Here is a 6,000-nt window from a genome sequence, read left to right on the forward strand (position 1 = left end):
CGCATTGCACGGAGAACCTTCTCGTACGAGTCATCGTTTGCCTTGACTATAAGCGCCTCGCCTCTCTTCCGGCCCTTGAAGAGGCTTTGTTTTTCGGACCTGCTCTTGGTTTTCGTCTTCCGATTTTTCGCCTTGACGATTTCCCATGGGGTATCGTTGCCTTCCTTGGTGGTTGCTGCGTTCGCTGGGCCTGACTCGTTGACGCGGGTGTCCTTGTGTTTCTTGGAACCACCCGGTCTTGCATCTCCTGGTGATGCTCTTGGCCTCTTCGGTGTGAAGGGCACGCTCTCCGTCCTCTGGGATTTGTCCCTCTTTGCGTTGGTTTCCCTCGCAAAAGTAATTGGCATCGCCGTTTGTTGAATCGGCACTTGCCTTATTTCTAAGGCAGTCTTGGCCGCCGACAACTCCTTCTCAGTCGATTCCACTTTCTGTGCAACGGCCGCCCATTCCTTGACAGCTAGTCCAAGGGTTCCTTGGATCTTCAACACCAAAGTCTTGATGTCTTTGTGCACATTACTTCTTTTATCGACGAACTCGTGCAATTCGTCCACCAGTTTCTTGGCTGCTACAACTCTCGGTAGCTTTGGCACCTTCGACCATGCCCTGACCTGAGCCTGTTGCTGCTGCTGAAGCTGTTGCTGCTGCTCTCGAGGCTGCTGCTGCAGCTGCTGTTGAAGCTGTCGCTGTACCTGCTGCTCCTCCTGATTGCGCTGCTGTTGCCCTAGCTGCGATGGTGGTGACCGTACTAAGCCACCTTTAGCGAAAGGGTTCGCCGCGCCTTCTTCGATCTCAATTATACTCTCTTCCATTCTTCAGGGTCCCCCCTCTGGGCCGCTATCATTTCCCGCCGTACGTAGTCGCCTTTCATGATCCCATGGTTATCTTTGCAAGCAGGGAGGCCATGCAAGGGTTGACACGATCCCTTATGAGAATCGTGTTCAGAGCCGGATCGGCGTAGATCGGGGTTTAGTCATCCGAGCCTAGTACTCATCACTTACGATGGACGGGATCCGAACGTATCCAGAGGCCTGCCAAGGTTTTACCGGGACGGGGGCAATCGCACCATTAGCCTACTCGCCGTTTCAAGTTGGTATCACCCATCCTTACTCGGGGAATAGAATAACACGACTGTCAGCTCTGTGTCGCAATGTGGTGTGTAATCCGTAATCCGTGTCCTCTCCGTTGTTCTGCGCCGTGACCAGTATACCATAATCAGGATTTTACTGGCATCCATCCTGATGTGCCGGTTGGCACTCCAGAGGGCTAAGGTACTTTGAAAGCGGTACTTATACACTGAGGATGCCTGTTAGTCCCAAGCAGTCATTCGGTTGGTTCCTTGTGTAAGTGCAGCTGATCTGGCGATACTGGAGTAGCAACCACGGGCGGCCAATCAAGCTCAAGCTCAATGTAAATTTGAGATTTTTTATTTCTGTGTATGGTACTCTTCAAGTTAGGAAAAATAGGTTCAAAGATGATTGAACTGGATACAGTCGTATTTAACAAATCGGCAACAAGTAGTGAGATATAATGGTTAAAAAAACCTATCCACGTTACTTCAGGAGTTCCTCATGGTTCATATCTAGGATTTCTGCTTTTCATATTTTTTGTAAATTATATTTCCTACATTCTTAAGCATATAAATGTTTATATCTATGCCGACAATATGAAGTTATTCATGGAAATCTAGTATGCCCAACATTGAAATCTATCGGAGTGAAATATTTATTTCGATGAATGGTGCAATAAAAGCCTATTTCAATTATTGTACGTTTTGATGACGAATAGATTTTCATGCAAATTTTCTACTTGGAAAAATAAATATTTACACGTCTGTTTATATGGCAGTACAGCAGAAGCACGCCCCTTGCATTCAATACACAATCCAACAGTGTGCGTTACAAATGCGTTACATGTTGGTTTTGTTAGCTAAGACGCCATCCAATATATAGCAAACATAGAATATTTTGGTGTGAAAAAAATATTTAGATGTAAGTCTATAAGAGGGCAAAATCCTCAATAAATGTTAAAATATATAATTCAATGACTTTTAGCAGAAGGCGAAACACACAAGAACTTAGACTCACTTTTATCAATCATGACAATATAAAGCAACATGGCCGTATCCAGAGGGAGCAGGGGAGGCCATTGCACCCCCTCCCCCTGACCAGCGGAAAAAAAAATCAAAATTAAAAAGTTTGCTACGAAGGATGTACTGTTTTAATTTTCCCAAGATTGTTTTCAGCATTCATATCTATAAAAAATGAGCCCTTAAAAAAACGTAATAAATCTAAGAGTCCTTTTCAAAAACAGACTGTGAAAGATCTTTTTAAAAATCATTAAGAGAATTCGGCTTCGTTTTGCCTCTTCCTGACCGATGAAAAAAAAAAAATATTTCCACGGTAATTGAGCTAATGTTTGAATTTTTTAGGAAGTTTCCTTCAGCATTTATATTTAAAAAATAATTGCATTCTGATTGACTTCTTGAAGAATTTTTCTACTTCACAAATAATTGGGCTCTTGCTCAAGATCTCACCAGATTTTATCAACAGCCTTCAATGTATCTGTAACTGATAACAGAATTTAACGGAATTCAAGAAGATATGCCAAGTTATCTTAAAATAAATTCTTCCAGGAATTAATAGAATATAAAACTGGATAAGAGATAGCTCTATATGTTCCTCAAGAATTCTTCTTCAGATTTTCCTAGAAATTGTTCTTTTGATTTAATGAATAATCACTCCAAGGTTTTTCCAGAAACCTTTTCTTGGAATACCTCGAATTTTTTGAATTCAGCAATAACTGAAGGTTTTTGTTTGGGAATGGATATTTGTAGTGCTTATGCAGAAAGCCGGCCTTAACAGCCGGGGTACGATTTCTACGAGATCCAGTCAATGTAATTGCTTCGCGGATGATATGGACATTCTTGGCCGAACATTTGACGAGGTGCAAGATCTGTACTGAAACGCGAGGCACCAAAAGTCGAACAGGGGGTGAATGCGTCCAAGACGAGGTACAAGCTAGTAGGTTCGGCTCCACCGCGGCGCACCGGTGCGACAGGGCTCGCCTACGTTGATTCCGTGTTATGAGTTTAGATGTTAACTAAATAAATGAAAAATCAATGTTTGTAGTGCTTCCAGAACTTTCTTCAAAACACAAGGCTTCATGAAAGACTTACAGGGAAGTTTATAGGGATGCCTCCAATAATTCGCCTAAGAAATTCTTCAGCATATTTTTAAAGAAATGTTTAATGCGATTTCTCTCCAACTCAGTCAGAAGATTATTACGGAAATCCATTTAAGGAATGATACATTTTTCGGAATCACTTTAGTATTTTTTCTTTTTCTTAGTAAATTGCTTGAGATTTATGAATAACTTCATGATCTCCTTCAAGGTTTCCTCAGAGAGTTCCAATTCATTATTTTTTATTATATTCTTCTGATCTGATGAAATTCAACCTAAGACTCAAAAATTTATTCAGGAATATCTCTTAGAGCTTCTCCAAGAGCTCTTTCAAAGATTCTTCCAGTTCTTGCCAATTAAAAAATAAATATTTTTTCAATAGTTTGGACACAATCGTAGAAATTTCTCTAGAAATACCTAATAAGCTTTAAGAAGTTTGCAGAGTACCTCCCACAATCGTAACTTGTGTAGGAATTTCTGCTATATTTATTTTCAAGCATTCTCAAAAAAAGATTCAATAACGATTCCTGCACAAAGTTTCCTAGGCAGTTTTTTTTTCGAATTTTGTCAAATATTTCTATAATCTCTTAAGAATTGTTCGATAATTCTTAATGAGACTTAGGAATCCCTTCGTCTCTTCGGATTGATTTAAGAATTACTTCATCCTGGAAATAATCCTGTAGTTATCCTAGAAAAAATCTTATGATTTTTTCTGAGGATTTCTCCAAATATTCAAACAGGAATTATTCCACAGATGCTTGAATATTGTTTCAGAGATTTTAGGACTTTTATAATGCTTCCTTTCGGGTTTACAATCATATATCTATGAATGCCTTTTAGACCACTAAAACTTTCTCTGCAGAATTCGTTGGATTATTTCTGCATATTGTTTCTTGCAAGGGATATTCTAAGAAAAATATCTGGATAGATTCTTGGAGGATTTCCTGAAGGAATGTCTAGAGTATTTATAGAAGGAATATCATAAGAAACTTTTCGATGAATTTTCGGAGCATTCTTGGGAACATTTATTGAGAAATGTGTATAGGAAATTCTGGGGAAATTCTTTCAAATTATCTTTTGGGAAGTACTAAGAAAAGTTTTTCAAGTATTTATTATCACCTAGGACAGGACGTGACAGCTGAACTTAGACTGCCCCGTTGTTTTCAGTCAATAACCTTGACGATGCAAAAGCCAGTGCTACCAGTATCCTTTTTAAGCCAATCTTATGAACAAATTCAAATATCAAGGCTCATAATTTTGTTGTTTCAGGTTAGAACTCTATACTTTTTTCTTTTTTCTATCTTTATTAACGAGATTTTTAGCCCTGGGCTAGTTCATCTCGGGACCAACGGCTTTACTTCCCTTCCGAAGGAAGTCGTCACTGAAATTTTTTTAAGTGACTATCTCGAGGATGGGATTCGATCCCAGGTCCTCGGCGTGAGAGGCGTGTGTTCTAACCACTACACCAGGTCCGTCCCCATAGAACTCTATACTTTTTTTTATATAGAACTGATGAAAATTGTTTGGCAGAGTCCCAGCAAAATTACTAAGAGTAATATTATGGGAAATATCTTGCGTATACCCCAAGAAAAAATCTTAGAAAAAATTTGAAAGAGTTACTAGGTTAATCTTGAATCGAGTCATGGAATACAATGTCCTTGAATAAATTTTAAGTGAAATTTCGAGTGTAATTCCTGAATGAATTCGAGAGGAATTATTTGTAGCCATACTTTAGTAAATTAGATGTTTTGTTAGTTGAACTCCTGAAACAATATTGGGTGAATTCAGGAAAAAAATCATTAGAATACTTTATGAAGGAATCTCATAATAAATTTTAGTGTGGATCTTAAGTAATGAGTTCTACTTGTATATTTAAAGCAAACAATTCGAAAAATTACCTTGATGAGTTTCTGGAAAAAGCTCTTAAAGACTACAAATCACCTGAAGGAAAACCATAACCAAATCCTCTACATGATTCCATAGACAATTTTTGAGATAGATTTTATTTCTGATATTGAGATGCCTTGAGTAATTTGGGAGTCATTCCTTTAAGAAATGCATGTAAAATCTAGTTTTGGGAATTCATTGGAGAACTTTATAATTTCGAACGAATTTCCAGGCATTTTTCACTCCGTAATTTTAAAAAGCGTCTATGGACCCATTACTCAGACAGCAAATTGAACCAAGACACGTTTTGAACTCCACTTCGAAAACTGTGAGAGGAATAGGATGAGGTAGACCTTCAAAGTTTAACGTTTCATGCAAAAAGGGTCATGATCATTTTGCATGGAATTCGTGAATATTTTATTGACGTCACTCGCCTCCCTCTGATGCAAATCCTGGCTACGCCCGTGTCAAGCAACAAAAATGCTCGGTTTTATTAAACCTTTTGGTTTTAACTTCAATGATCCATACGTTGCTTACTTACTTACTTACTTTTGCTGGCGCTACGTCCTTCAAGACATGACCTGCGCCACAATGTTACGCCAACTAACTCGGTCCATGGCTGCTAACCCCCAATTCCTCGATCGCCCCACACTTCCAAGATCCTGCTCCACTTGGTCAAACCACCTAGCTCGTTGCGCTCCCCTTCGTCTTGTACCGGCCGGATTTGAGTTGAACACCATTTTTGCAGGATTGTTGTCCGGCATTCTCACAACGTGTCCCGCCCATCGTACCCTTCCAGCTTTGACGACTTTCGTGATTCTGGGTTCACCGTAGAGTTGCGCATACTCCGCCGAAGATCGTCCTAAGCACACGTCGTTCAAAAACTCCTAGCGCTTGCAGGTCCTCTTCGAGCATTGTCCACGTCTCATGCCC

Source organism: Aedes aegypti, chromosome 3 (genome assembly GCF_002204515.2).
Source record: "Aedes aegypti strain LVP_AGWG chromosome 3, AaegL5.0 Primary Assembly, whole genome shotgun sequence".
In the NCBI taxonomy this organism is placed as follows: Eukaryota; Metazoa; Arthropoda; class Insecta; order Diptera; family Culicidae; genus Aedes; species Aedes aegypti.